The sequence below is a fragment of the Lates calcarifer genome, linkage group LG9 (assembly GCF_001640805.2).
Source record: "Lates calcarifer isolate ASB-BC8 linkage group LG9, TLL_Latcal_v3, whole genome shotgun sequence".
NCBI lineage: Eukaryota > Metazoa > Chordata > Actinopteri > Centropomidae > Lates > Lates calcarifer.
The window spans coordinates 12,310,220-12,326,339 of record NC_066841.1 but is presented as its reverse complement, the minus strand read 5'-3'; the positions used below and the strand labels follow the sequence as shown (position 1 = coordinate 12,326,339).

At 39.2% G+C, this 16,120-nt stretch overlaps 1 protein-coding gene across 2 annotated transcripts in view; it reads left to right on the top strand.

The window, feature by feature from the left end:
* Nucleotides 1–16,120, top strand: part of LOC108874064 (astrotactin-2) — a 242,057-nt gene that overhangs the window by 208,729 nt on the left and 17,208 nt on the right. The gene's annotated exons all lie outside the window — the stretch shown is intronic.

The following is a 16,120-nucleotide window of genomic DNA, read 5'->3' as shown; positions in this document are numbered from 1 at the left end:
TCTGAAACCCGGCAGCACCAAGGTTACATTTTTCACTTTGAACATCCCGTTGACATCTCTCACCATTCCCTCCTTCTTACCTTGTCTTTGTTCCTATTTTATGTAGCAGGAAGGCTTTAGAGATATCAGGTCATTTTGTAGAATCACCCAGTTCTCTCACATCTGTACAAACCATCAACAACAAGGCCCCTGTCTCCAGTCCCCTTAGATCACCCCAGTTATCAGTGCTGTTTGGAAAAAAAAAGTCATCTTTTCTTGAAGATTTCTCCCTGGTCCCTCACAAATCTTCCCTCTGAGGTCAACAGTGACTGGTAGATAGGCTTGGCTTTGATGTGCAAGGAGAGCAGCTGAGCCCTTAGTCCATATATCTTGTTGTTTATGTGGACATGATGCTGTAATGGCAGCCCTCCGTATCCCCATCACCACCCAGGTCTGGACCCATATATGCATGGTTGTAAATCATGGGGGAGAGAATCGTGCATATATTTATGACAATATGCAACACCTGAAACATCCCCAATTATTAAAACAACCCTAAGACCAACTAAGAAGCTGAGCTATTAGTGTTGATTACCATTTCAGGGCTATTTCAAGGCTGTCATTGTCAAATAGTAACACCTACAATGCATGTACAGTATCAACTGGCTCCAGAACTGTATTGTTGACTTGCAATGTGTCCTCTCTCAATTTCTTTGACGTACACCAGAGTAGGTCTTAGTGTTCACATTAGCAGTTAATCACAAAAGATTGTCTGCTCGCTGGCACTTAAAGAAAAAAGAAAATCACATGTCAGTAGCAGTATCCCTTATCCCTTCTCTCCTTGAAGGCCTCCCATTTCCACGTAGTAAAATTGAGGCTTCCTCTTCCAGGAATGTGAGCAAACAGGTACCTGGTGCATGTCTGATCTGACTTTGTTACCTCCTGAACTCTATTATTGCTAGAAATCCGATCTCATCACTTGAAATGCTGTTGTTCATTCGGATCCTATAGAAGCTGGGAAGTGTGAACGTTTCGTTAAAAAACTACATCATGTAAGACTTTGTGGGTTTTTTAAAATTGTTCAGCCGTGTTACTGAAACAATATGTGCCGTTTGATTTGCAGAAAGACACAGAACACAGGGTATGCACTGTAACCTTAGTTCTATCAACAAAAACATAGCTGGTGTTTAACACCCTCCAGCCAATCAGGACATGCTATCCATTTTTTGTTAACAAGGATAATAAATGGCCATTCAAATGACTTCTGCATCTATTATCCAAACTGACCAAGTAGCACAAGGCTGAGAGGTTAGACATTTCCACCCATGGTCTTAGAACTAGGACTGCAATTTGTAACACAATTCATAATGCAATGCAATGCAATATGATTCAGTACTCATAGAGGACATATCCTATCAGTAGGAGTCGACTCTAAACCTTGACTGACTGTGGTTAACAAAGCAGAGGGCTCATGGGGAATCAGACACACGAAACTGCGACTTGAGCCATACACGGTCAGCAATCATCAATGCACAACCATGAATTTAATGGTATGACCTGGTAAGGCACATCCTGACCACGACATCCAGGGTAGGACCATGGAGAGGCTGTGATCATCTCAGCTCAGAACAATCGACCCATCCTTGCAGCAAAGTTGAAAGTGGGGACACTGTGACATTAAACAGTCATCCCATTGCATAAAACAAAAACCACTAAAAGAGGGAGAGACTGCAATGAAGCTATCATCTAGTTTGGGGAAGTTACTGCCAAGGGAGCCATGCAACTGCACGGTGGACACCAAGATGTTCCCACATAATGAAACTAATAACGACTCTGTCACCATGGCAGAAAAACACCCGCTGTTACTCAGCGAGGTTGTGTTCAAGATAGCATAATAGCAAGTGCTGCAATATTTCCAGCCTCCAGGAGCCGGCAACAGGTAGAGCACCGGAGGGTGTTTTATTCATAACAGTCATCCTGTCTTTGTCACAAAAACTAGCAGTGAGAATGAGGGTTTTGCAGACAGAGTTGTTACTGCCAAGATCCAGGTCCTGGGGGTTAGTGTAGAAGAAGTCCGAACACTTCTAGTGCCAGATGTACAGATGGAGCAGACAGAGAGGGATCACCTGTTCCTACAAGGCCAGTGAGGCAAGAGGGGCGCTGACTCACTGAGATGAAGCATAGGTGAAGATGAGGTCATCCCAGATTTGAGTTAGTTGTCTCAACAGTTTGTATTCAAGTGCTGAAAAAAGGCAGATGCAAAGGTTTTAATGGCCACATACTGTACAGTCTCCAAACGTGATAACTCATCCCGATTGGCAGGCAAGTTCAAATGTAAATTTTGGTGGCAGAGGAGAGTAAGTAAGCTTGTAGACGGTGTTAGAGGGCAATGACTGTGGGAAATGGAACCATATTTTAAGGAAACCCTGATTATCAGTGGTGTTTAAACCTTTGGCAAAAACATATACCACTATTTTATCCCCCTCCTCCCTGTCTGCTTACTTCTCATATTTCAAGATATGGAGAAAAAGTCAAATGAAACCCTGTTGGTGGTATGTCTGCCTGCAAATATGATTCGACCAAGTGACTGGTGCTATAGGGAAAAGCATCATATTCTGGAAACCCTATCTGTAAACAGTATTTAATTGTGTATTGTATGATACAAAGAAAGCTGCGTCTTTAGAAAAGTATAAGTGGGCAGCAGATAAATAATGTCAAATAAAAGGGTTTATAGTTGCTTCAATGGCTGCATTGTGCTCACTGCAGTAATATGCAGATGGAATAATAGATCAAAACAGTTCATTAACTATAGTGATTTTAATTATGTGCCATTTCAGGAAAAGGGAACATCTACATAAGTTGTATTTGTTTAATTATTTTTATGTAACGATTAATAGAAAAGGTCTATGGAGTTTTATATATTATACTCAATCTTATTATTCAGACTGTTCATTCCTACATTAAGGGTCTTGAACCCTTGTGTAGTTTATTTTACCAGCCTCTTCTCCTCCCATCAGTGATGGATATGCTCAGATAAGTGATCCACTTCAGTGGGCCTCATGTAGGCCTCTAGATGGCACACCAAGGCAGAGGCAGCATTCACAGAGAAGCCAGGCAGTGCTGATGTATTAGTGTGGGGCTCAGCATTCCTCTACAGCAATAGGTCAAAGCAGCTGTGATATGTAAGAAGATATTGACGATCACAGATGATATTAAGAAATTTGATAAGAGCATTAAAATGGATAAATGCTTAAAAAAACCTCTAGAGGTAGCTTTAATACCTGCTACAGCCAAAAATAAGTGACAAAGCAGCAAAGAATTAGCAGCGGTAAGTTGTTTAAATGACACTGTATTGACATTGAAGGCGTGTCCTTTTAACCTGTGTGTTAAAGCTATGATCAAATTACAAATACAACCCTCTAAGAATATTTTGATTTGGCATTTGTGACTAGACTAATAACAAGGAACTCACCTGGTTTCATTTAAAGTTTAGTTATCTAAGGTACCACAGCCAAATAATGAACCTCCACCAAGTGAACACCTTATACCACGGCTGCAACTGCAAAAGGATGCAAGACTGTGTTTTGACTGTATGGAAATAATTAGTGGCTTACCTACGCTATAATGTCAGACATCCTTCAGCTCTGTTTCCTGTGTATCTCACTGGGAGTTCCCAGAAAAATGGAAAGCACTAAAAATGTAATGAAATTTGTCTAATAGAAGGCTTAACCAAAAGTACTCCTTATTGGCTGAATTCAGAAAAGCTTCTGGGTTCCATCATTCCATTTTTACAATCCCTATATTGTCTCGTCAGCTGCTAATTTGGGTGGCTTGTCCTTAAATCACAGTTTTGCTGAGGTGACACTTTTTTGTGAAAGCGCTCATCAGCGTAGCACTGTGCTTCCCACAACTCCCACACAAATGCACACACTTAGCGCTAATTAAAAACCTGTGAGTCTCTCTGTGTTGCGTCACCGCTGTACGACACCTGATTTTGTGACACGGAGAACAACTGAGGGCAGGGCAGAGCAGGAAAATTACAAGGGTTGGCAAGAACGAGAAAGTGAGAAGAGATTGTACAAAAATGTGGAAAGGCGCGGTGAAGTGAGAAGAACAGAGGGAGAAAAAATGGCACAAAAGACAAAGGAGAGGTGAGAGAGAGAGATCACAATGTAGAGGAGAGGAACAGGGACACAGACAGCACCAGCACTGAGGGTTACACAGCAATGATGTCACCTCATACTGGCACTGTTGGACTGAGAAACAGATTAGCCATTTGATCTTTGCCCTTATTTTAGTTCCAGTTTCCTCCTCCCAGCTCACGCAACCAGCTTACTGGGGATACATGACATGTGGATATTCCTCTGCTTTACTCTCCTCTTCTGTCACATACCTCATACCTCTACATACCTCACTACTCTCCTCATGTCCCCCTTTCTTCTGCAATCAGGGTCAGTGGTATCCCCCTCCCCTGTTTATGTAACAGCTCCATTATTGGTCGAGACCAAGAATGCCCCTCCAATGCGTCGATAAGCCCTCATTCAAAGAGATTGAATTATATGGAGATAAACGGTGTCCTTGAGCATGGGTGCAGATAACAGATTGGAGTGACACAGCTGACTCTCTTTGTTTTGTTAATTAAAGATGACCTCATCGCTAAAAATGGACGCTGTGCACCTCCTCGTCACGAGCCTCGCCATCAGCAGATTGCAGATTGCAGGCAGGGGGCCAAGGGCTTTCTGCATTCCCTTTCCCTTTTTGCTTCCTTTCCCATTTTGCCTCTTCACACACACACAATTATTCTCTCTCTCTCTTTTCGACTTTCCTGATTTCATTTTTTTTTCTCCCTCGCTCAATAACCATGACACTCCCTTGGTGTCCCTTATGTAAATATGGACATTTAACGTGTGGTCATGGAACCTCTAACTCACATAAATGGATTTGTGCTTGAATTCTAATTGACACAAGACAAGGATGCTTCTCCTCAGTGCCTTCCTTTTCATTCATCATTGTGTGCTGTGGGGCATTCTGTCCCTATCAGTGAGGCAGGCCTGACTTGCACCATACAGAAAGATCAGAGTGACCACTACGCAACGCCTGTACTAGCCAGTATACAGAGAGAGTTAGCTGACACAAGTGGTCTCAGTGGGAGATACAAGCAGTAATTGCACACTCTACACAACTCCTACGAGTGTCTGTACCACAGAGCCAGCTGAAGACATCAGAGCCTACCTGTCTTGCTGTACAGCAGGTGGAGGATGGCTGTGCACATCAACCAGTCAGTACAGTGCAGCATCACAGTAAGACACAAGCCAACAGCCTGTCAACACCCAGAGGTCTATTCTTAGTGCCAAGGACAGACCCAGGGGGAGACAGAGCCACAGTAAAAGGAGCCGGGGGCAGTAAAAACAGACCACACACGGGTCACATCAAAATGGCAGACATGGACCCAGGGGGCCATTAGTCCGTGACGAACTACCACACCTGACCCAATTTCTTGTTATGCAAGGCATTTTCTTTTGGAAAGGCAGAGGCAGTCCATCGTCAAACTGAACATCCTTTTCCTTGCACTGCACAGTTCTGGAGACTAACCCAGGAATGAACAGGCAGGTCAGCGAGTACCCACAATAGCAGAAGAATGTTGAATGTTGAGAATTATTCAATACATTTACATTTGATGAGAAAAAAATATTTGCATACTAGATCTTTCAGTTTGACTCTCAGTGAAGAGCTCCATATCTGCCATTTGTGGTTATTGTTGTTATGACCTCATTTGACCTCCTGTCTGTGATATCATCAGTCCACAGAGCTGCAGTAATATTATTGTACTGTGTATGATTGACAGGTTGACAGTGAAATTTAACATCCCCAGGGATGATGAAATAATTAATTAATTAATTACTTTTTGCCATTACATCTGCTTAACTTGTTCTACTCTGTTTTCATTCAGACCCATATGTTACTTTAGCTTCTAATATCACATCTTATCTTTGATTATACCATGGCCTGGGTGAAAACTCAATTATTATTAGCTGGAAGGAAGTTAATTAATTAATTAATTTCAGATAACTGTAAGGCTCTGACGTAAGACTCTTGCAAATGAACATATTATCAAGATGCAAGTGTTCCACTGAGCTGTCCATTGTGTTTCTTATTGCTCAACAACAAAATGCAGTCAGTACATTTAGTTTTGTAAATCACGTGGTGCAGTGGTTATTCACTTTGGGAACCCAACCTTGTATTTGTAAAATGCATGCTATTGCAACTGGCTTTGCTGCCAATAAAATGACACATGGTTGTCAATTCGTTGGGCAAATTCTTAACATTACTTAAAAAACACTGGCTGAATTAAGATTTTAATTCCCACTGGGGGCACCAGTAATAATATCTCTTTCTTGCACATATATATCTCTTTCTTATATGTTTTTTTTGTTGTTGTTTGTTTACATTTTTTCTCAGACAATACAGATATTGGAGAACACAGCTTGCTGTCAAATGCAGATGCAGGTGCCTGCTCAGTGTTAATGTTGCTTAGTGCAGAATTCCAAAATGTATGTTTTATGGTTTCCTAATTGATACAATGAGGTAGGGAATTGTTATCTCTTGAATCAATTCTTGGAGCAGCACACATTGTAGCCACACTAGCAGCATGAATCCACGTATGGCAATGTAAGCTGTTCGACCAGTCCACCTCCTCTGTCCAGACTGAAATATCTCACTGGATCCCACTGGATGGATTGCCATGAAATCTTGCAGAAGCATTCATAGTCCTCAGAGGATGAACCCCACTAACTTTGATGATTCCCTGACCTTTTCTCTATGGCCTCAGTGAGGTTGATATTTGTGGTTTTGAGTAATATGTCTCAACAAATAATGGATAGATTGCCATACAATTTTGCTCATACATTTATGTTTCCCTCCTTCCTGGATGAGTTGTAGGAACTTTGGTGATCCAAATTTCTTCAGTATCTTTCTATTTTCGATCTAGTGCCTAGTGCCTTCCTTTCATGTCAACTTTTCTTGTCACGTAATTTTTTGAATTTGTCCATTACTTTAAGTCCAGATATCTACAAAACTATTGACATCTCCTATGACTCAGTCTATGATATGATACCTTTGGGTTACAAAATCAGAGTACAAGTGAACAGCATTGATGTGTTGTTTTGCTGATGATGTGCTGTTGTATCTCTCAGTTAAGTGGAATGAGTTATTGTTCTAAGAAATGGATTGCAAATTGTGCAAAGGACATCTGTCTAGTACAAAGCAGAAGTCAACAGCAGAACATGAAATATATGTTTTTACACTGCTTCAATTTTTTTTTATTATTGTAGTTGATGTCAATCTGACGACAGTATGCTAGAGCAAGACAGAAAAATTTCCATGAAGGTGTCTGAACTTTCTACATTACATCTTTTTGACTATGGAATGACTTAGAGTAACAGTTAAAGTTTCGTCTTGAAAATCTTGTCTGAAGGTTTTGCATGTGTCATATATTTACTCATTTATTATATTTATTTATTTAAATTTGTATAATTAGCAGAGTTATAGTTTCCTCTATATATATTTTTCTGAATTATTGTAATACCTTGTTACTGGGTTATTTGAGCACCCTTCAGGTGACGTCAGGCAAAAAGAAGCTGCTGGCAATTCACTATGTATTAGAGAACACACATGGCACTCTACAGTCTTCATGACATGAATCTTCATGACCTGATACAGAATATAATGGCACAAGGACCGTTCAAATTCAGTGTATGTATGCATAAGGGCAATATAGAATAAACCTTAAAAATAGATGATCGTGCATCCAAGTAAGCTCATAATTCCATTCTAGTCTATTTTAGCTTTTTTGTCTCAAACAATGGGGGAAAAAAAGTTTTCATAAATAAATGACATATCTTTCTGCCAGCACAATGCCTCTGGAGGATTGTCCAAAGGGATGTCCCACTACCTGATTAGAAAAACTTGGACAATTATATGCAACTCAACCTGCTTGGAGAGAAATCTGTTTCCCACAGTGCTTTGTTGCTACCTTTGAATATCTTTAAAAGCCATCAGTAAATCCCCTGCAAACCCCTCTCACACACTTAAATGTGTGTCTCTTTTTTGTCTTTACTTTGAGGTTTCTGCCATAGGTGGCACTGTGTGACATTAGGTTCCATGTGACAGTATGTATATACCTGTGTAATGTCTGCTCTGTATGTGTGAGACAGAGACAGAGAGGAAGGGAGGAAGGTGACATAGTGTAGTGGAAAGTGCAGGGTTGAAAAGCATGTGATTTGTTTGTTAATATAAAGCTTGTATTTTGTTTGTTTAAACAGAGTTCACTGTGTAATTGCCTGGACTGATAGTAGAGAGACACTTTAAAACAGAAGGAGAGGGAAGGTAGTTTGAGGACAAACAGAAAAATAGTGTGACAGAGAGGATGAAAAATGAACAGAGAAAATTCTTAAAATGTAAGAATAGAAACAGAGACCAGCCCATACTGTAGCACATATGGTGATATATCCATGCTGCACTTGATCACTCACTTGTGAACATAATATTCTCATGATATTCTCAACAGCATTATTATAAACAAGATATTGTTATTTCTAATAATAAAGATTTCACACTACAATATTTTTTAACAATTAAGTCAACAACTATAGAAAAGAACAGAAAAATTCAATTAATTTAAGAAACCTGTATCTGTCCTAAACTGACCTCTTAGCTAAGAAATGTGCACAGTGCTTTACTACAGTGATTTTCATCTGCCACTTTCCCTCAAATTTCCTCTTTGGGGAGTTAAAAATGCCCTAATGTGTGAATTCACTGACCTTGAGGATTTACACGTACACTCTCCCACTCTCACTCACTCTCACACACACATACACACACGGCTAATGGTTGAGGCAATTACACCGTGCCCGAATTCAGTGGTATAATTGAAATGATATGTCAGGGATGACTGTATAGCGGGGCTGGCTTCCAACATCAGACGAAGTGCCACTGGGCCACCATGTACACACCCTGCTCCACGTCCAGCCACACAAGGGCAAATAAGGTGAATGTGTGTTGCGCTTGTGTATGTCTGCCTGCATCTAATTGTACCTGTACACATGTACTGTGAATATATTACGTTGCATAGAATAAATGCATACAGTAAACTGTATACATTTTCATTGTGTATGTATGCACATGTTGGGATATAAGCCTGTTGTTTTGTTTAAATATTTGTTTCAACTATCTGTTCACTTTTTGTCCCGCCTGCAGCTGCTACTGCACCCCATGCTGCCCACAAAGGAAAGATATTTATTTGAATCTCCCTTCCCATGCCCAACCCCATTCCCCTTTTTATTGTTTTGTTATATGCCAGTGTTTTTTTGAGAGGGGCTTTTCTTGTCTCCTTACAATTTGGGTCAGTCTGGGTCGGGAAGTGTTGCTGTTGTGGGCCAGCAAAGCCCTTTGAGACACTGTATAAGATATTGGTCTGTACAAATAAACTTAGCTTGACTTGTTTGCAGCTACATCATAGTTGCAAAGACCATGTGTGTTTGAATCAGAGTGGTTCTCTCCGTTCGATGTCTGTCAGCCCGTCCCGTCGTGTTCCCATGATTTGCTATTATTTGTTCCCCCCTCCGCTTACTAAAAAGGTCACCTGGCATTTACCATGAGGTTTTAATCGCCATGTAAGCTGGAGAACACGCAAAATGGCTTTTACCGTAATAGAATTTCGGGGGCCTTAATTTTTGCCAGCTGTGTGCTGTTTTGGCTCTTGTATTGACAGAAATGTTGACGGACCACAGGCCTACCCATGAGGAACCCCTCAGAAGGGCAGAACCAAAAATTTTACTTCTGGGTGGGTTTTAATACCTTATTTTACAGTGAATTGAGTAGATTTTGATTATCATTGCCTTATACTAGATGCAAGCACTTAAATGCTACCACCTTAGAGGCAGAAGATGATTGAAAGTTCTTTGTGGAACACGCGTGCCAATGGCTTGTTAAAAAAAGCAAAAAAAAACTTCCAGTTTAGCAGTTGAGTCATACAATCATTTTGCATCACCTCAAGTCATTTCTTCACCCCTCTCTCCTCTCCTTCAGATGCATGCACACACACCACTCCGCTTCCTCACCTTCCCCCTACTGTGATATTGAATGAAAGCAGGTATGTTCATCTTCTCTGTACAGTGTCAAACAGAAGACCGTAGTAAGCAGGATGGGCAAAGTGTTAATGAAGGGTGTGCTAGTGTAAAGCAGGGCTACACCAAATCCAGGAATAATAAGTGAGTCATAATGTGTTCATGTGGCAGTCAGTAACTTACAACATGCACATAATGGGCAGGTAAAACTGGGGAAAAAGACAACGTTATTATCAGTAAGTTCACTGTTTTTTAGCATATTGCCTTTGTTAATTATTGGCCTGTGTGCTGTGCTGATTCATAAATTACTGCTATGCAGCAAGTGTGGCTGGAATTTCCTCTCTCTCTTCTTTGAATCAAGCGGCAGCTTGATAAGGAGAGATATAGAGCAAGGCCACTGCCATGTGCTTAAAGCTTAAAGCCAAGTTTTAAATGATTAACATGTAGTTTTAGTTCAGTTCAGATGTTTCTGAGAATGAATTTGGACTTGTGTTCAAGGTTTCTTCAGTTGTAAGATCAGACACCAGAATCTGCCTTCCAGTTCAACCACTTCTGAACAACAAAAATGACTGCTCATAAATTATAGTTGCTTTGCTTTGTAATAGTTACATTCAGTGAACAGTACTTCCAGATACCTTTCACCACTCTCAAGGAGCCAGCGCTGTCGGACAGTGTTCTTATGTGGGATCAGTTTACAACTTCAGTAGCTTCACCTTGTATTCAATGTCTCTTAAATCAGTAGGGAAAGGAGGCAGGGCCATTAATGTGACTATTTCTTTGCCTTCTGTTTAAATTGAAGTAACTTATGCTGCATTTCACATAGAGACTACTGTTATCTATTTGCTTGTATGTAGTGTAAATTAGAGTTTTTGGTTTTACATTTAATAAACAGTGTAGCCAGCATCTACATACAGGAAAGGCCAATATCAGCCTCTTTCCTGTGTGCACATGATAGTACATTGTGTACTCCTACTAACCCTGCATACTGGTCTTATATTTATGTCATTGCATAACAGTTTATAGCTTTCAGATGGCTCTGTTTAAAGAGGGTTTGACCCATGGTATGTGTGGGTAGTTTGGTAGGTAAGGGTATATGATTATTAAAAGAACTAAAACACACACTGTGTTCTCCTGCTGAGTCCTTAAATTGATAATTATACAGTAAGCCACTCAAGAGCCACTGAAGAACAGACCAAAGACATTTGTCTTTTGTTTAGTCTTACAGATGGATCAAACTAACTGAAACACTTACACTGTTCGTGTAACATCCAATTGTGACACATTGCCTCATGTCACTAAGCTAAGCTAATCTCATGCTCATGCCTCTCTATTAAAGCCTGAGAGACATAACATATTTTTAACTTGTTAGTGCACATGGATGTCGTCACGTTAAGCATTGGTTTTGGACCCAAAGTGTTAAGGAACAGTGTTGCAAATTAGCTTCAGGATAAACACTGTGATCAACACGTTTCATAATTTCATAATTGTATATTCTGTGCTCTAAGTGAATTACACATTTACAGCAAAAGTTTATTATGAACTGTTTTTGATTGTATTTTAGATTTATGACCACAGGGGGTATTTTAGAAAAGGCGAATAAAGACTTGGTAATTGCAGTTGTTGTTGAAGTTGGCTTTGTCACACACAGGGTCATAAGTCATGATTAAATAATTTTTGCTAAAAATTAAAACTTTGGTCACAACAGACAACATCTGGATTAAGATAAATGTAAGCTTTTCCAACACCTTGGTTACAAAATGCTTTCTTGGACTGCACTTTCCAGACATGTCTCTTTACGTAATCATTCACCATTAGCTGAAAATTATGCAGTACTTAGGTACAGGTCTTCTAAGGTTCTGTGAATAGGTCCCATAAAAGGAGAGAAGGAAGTCACCTGTCACAGGTATTCTTTCTGTCGTAGGTATGCCTTCTGATCTCATCTGATGTGAGCCCTTTTGAATACACAGGTATCAGCAGGAGAACTTAAGATGGAAGCAGTTGTTGTTGTTGTCATTGAAAGCCTTCTGGGAGACATGCGCCTATTTCTCGATGTGTGTGTTCATCTACAGGCTACATATTCAATGTGGCTGCAAAAGGAAACAAAACAAATCACTGTTCAACATTTTGTCTATATGTCAGAGCATGAGTCAGTAGATCCATCATTGATTTTTGCAAGTCAGGGTTATGTTATAATCACATACTATACATCAGCTCACCCCCACTCACAAGTGATTGCTCCTTAACTGTACTGTAGTCATGCATCAGTTCCATGATTTATTCTGATTATCAAAACATTCACTGACATCATCATTCCTCTTCCTGACCACATCCAAAATCATAAAACATCAGAGCGCTCACCATCTTTTTTGCTCTCCTCTTTCATTGTTTGTCTGTTTCTTTTTTCTCTCTTTCCCTACCTCCTTTTACTCCATTTTGGTTCATGCTGTATTTAGAACTGTCTCTTTCTACTTTTAGCCTTTTTGAAGTAGCAGAAATCTGGCATTCAGAGGGCATTCCTCTCGTAGTTGCTCGCAATAAAAGGTGGGGGAATAGCCTTGAAAGGCATAATAAACACAGGCCAAATCACGTCAATGGTCAATCTTTGATAGATCATTACCAATTATTTCTGCAAAAGATGAAGTGGTCTGCTAGGCATAATTTAATGTTCCACCAAATTTTGGTGTGTTAACATGCTTCGCCCACTAAATACAGTAATTGCAAGAAAAATAAGAGAGCAGAACACCTCTGCTTTGCCCATGTTTTTCAAACAGGGAGAAAACAAGTCAAAAATTGATATCGGCTTATAGCCTATAGCTATATAGGCTATAAGCTATAGCCTATAGCTATAAGCTATAGTTTTCAGTCTAATGTAATTGTATTATAATTGTAGTATCAGGTGCCTCCAGGCAAATCAAATACCTGAGTGCCTGGCTCTTCTACAATAAAATTTGATGGGAAACTCTGGGTTTGATATCATAAAAAAAATAAATCTACCTTTCACCTTTAATTAAATTCTTTTCCATTATTGATCTTTCATGTTGCTTTTAATCATGTCTCCTTGCACATAAAAGTTGACAATTAGTTGCAAAAATCATTGCTAATATGTGTGCCTTGCAAGGCAACACAATTGAGTGATGCAAAATTCTCTTTTTTCCTATAGCAGTCCTTTCAATTATTTTTTTCTATGTATCATATGAAAGTCAGAAAAGCTGTTGTGTATCCTTTCTTTGCAGATGATTGTGTCCTCAATGTTGGTAAACAGCAAAAAAAAAAAAAATGCAAGTATTATTTATCGTTGAAGCACATATAATTTTGGTCTTACAATTATTACAAAGAAGACAGAAGTTATTCATTAGTAGTCCGGCATCAGCTCCATGATTTATTCTGATTATCAAAACATCCACTGACATCATCATTCCTCTTCCTGACCACATCCAAAATCATAAAACATCAGAGCACTCACCATCCCTTTTCTTTTCCTCTCACATTGTTTGTTCTTTGTCTCTTGGCTGTTTTTTCTCTTTACTTCCCTCCTTTTACTCCACTTTGGTCTGCGCTGTATTTAGAACTGTCTCTTTCTACTTTTAGCTTTGAAGTAGCAGAAACCTGGCATTCAGAGGGCATTCCTCTCATTATTGCCTACAATAAAAGGTGGGGGAATAGCCTTGAAAGGCATAATAAAAGCTGCATCGGATCAATGGTCAGTCATTAATAAATTGTTGCCAATTATTTCTGCAAAGATGAAGTAGTCTGCTAAGCATAATTTAATGTTCCACCAAATTTTGGCATGTTAACATGCTGCACCAACTAAATGCACTAATTGTAAGAAAAATAAGAGGGCAGAAGACTTCTACATTGCCCATGGTTTTCAGACACGGAAAAAAACAAGTCAAGAATTGATCTCAGTAGCTTATAGCCTATAGCTATATAGCTATAAACTACAGTTTAATGTAATTGTACTGAGTATCAGGAAACACCAGACAAATCAAACACAACAGTAAAATTTGATGGGAAGCTCTGAGTCCAATATCATCTTAAAAATAAATCTGCCCTTCACCTTTAATTCAGCTCATTTAAATTATTTAATTTCTCATGTGACTTTTAATTATGTTTCCTTGCACATAAAAATTGATAATTACAAAATCCATTATTATTACATCTGCCCTCCAAAGGCCACACAGTCCTCCCAATTATTTTTTTCTGTGTATATCATATAGAAGTCAGAAAAGCTGTTGTAAGCTGGTGCATGATCTTCTCTTTGCAGATGATTTTGCCCTCAATGTTGTTAAAGGGCAAAAAATGCAAATAGTAGTTATTTTCAAAGCATTTTTATTACAAATTTACATTTTAATGCAAATTATTACAAAGAAGTCAGATGTCATTCATTCAGGAAAACCCTTTGTGAAGCTTTGCATTCTAGCCAGTAAAGAAAATTTCATTTACCTATGGCAACACACTGTCCAAGACTAATAAATATCAATGTGAATAGCTGCATACAAATATCACAGAATCACAGAGGCATTACCAGTACCTAGAGCTAAAGGTATCAGACAGTTGTACTGCTGCTGTACACCTGCTAGCCTTGGGCCACACACATCCCTGACAGATTAATTACCCTGTTATATAGTTAAAGCCCATGAGGATCAAGTTGCAAAATAAAATTCCTGATACTGATGCCCTGATGTGATAGCAGGCAAAGTATCCATACCATGCATGGAAACTGGCAGACTTACGGAAAAGAGCCACACGGTTGTTCTATGCTGCAGATGAAATGGTGTGCATACACTGAAGACTGTGTTTCACATCCTGGGTTGTATTTGTGGTTAAGTTTAGGCTACAAAAACACTTTGGTTAAGGTTAGAAGACAAAATTGTGGTTTTGGTTAAATATTGAAAAAGTAAACATGCCCTGTCTTGCGCTTTAAGTCAGCAATGAGTTGTCTAATATTTAACCAATACCACAATCTTTCCCTAATCTTCACCAAGTGCTTTGAGTTGCCTACACAACCATGAAAACATGTGTCAATCCTTAGAAACTCAGATTGTAAAAGATAAATAAATACAGAATGTTGTGATTAAATGTTTTACAGATACATTCATTAAAAATGTTGTCTAATCATGTTGATACAAAACCTACTTAGTGCAGCATTATGTTTTTTTGAAATGGTTTTTGCTGTTGCAAGTTAAGTGTAATTGTATACTATAAACATACTTTTTAGAAGACAGGGTTGTATATTGTATCTGTATGCAATCATGAATTAGTGAGCTGAAAATCTTCCTTATCACTCAAACACAAAGGCAGATGGCACCAATGAAAGACAGACTAAAAAACACTGAGAACGCAACCAAATGAAGTGCACATCTGTTCCATAAATAATAATCCATGTTTAAATCCCAATAGTGAACAGTGTAATCATTCTATTCCTAAAGTTACTAAAACAATATGGTCTTTGTGTTGGAGATGGACATTATGTAAAACTTCTAGCTTCTTCCTGTTGACAAACCAACAATTGATATTGACAATTTCTTTTGCAGAACTAAGCAGATTTTAACAAGTGATTAAATGAGCCCAATTTGAGATTCATGTTTAAAAAGGTAAAACCTTCGTAAGAGAAACACCACGACAGTGCAGGAATGTGTTTGGGGGAAACCTCCTATACACAGAGCTCTTTCTGTGAAAAGGTCAAATCATTCATTCGTGCAGTTCTTTTTCCTCTCTTCTGCAACCTTTTCTTACCATCCCCTTGTGCCCTACCAGCCAGACTTATTCCCTGTGTTTATAAGTTGGCCCATGTATCATAAGCTAAAACTAAGCTGCCCTTTAGCTCGTGTAGAAATAGTTGGAAATCCAACCGTTTGAGAGCTTTTAAACTATTTTGACAGCTCCCTCTTTTTTTCCATCACCCCCATGAGCACTGGAAACTGGCGGCATGTATGTGTGTGTCTCAATGAACAAGTGTGCGTCGCTCGCCCTTCCCGTAAGCTGACATGAAAGATATTTCACAACTTGTGAAGTAG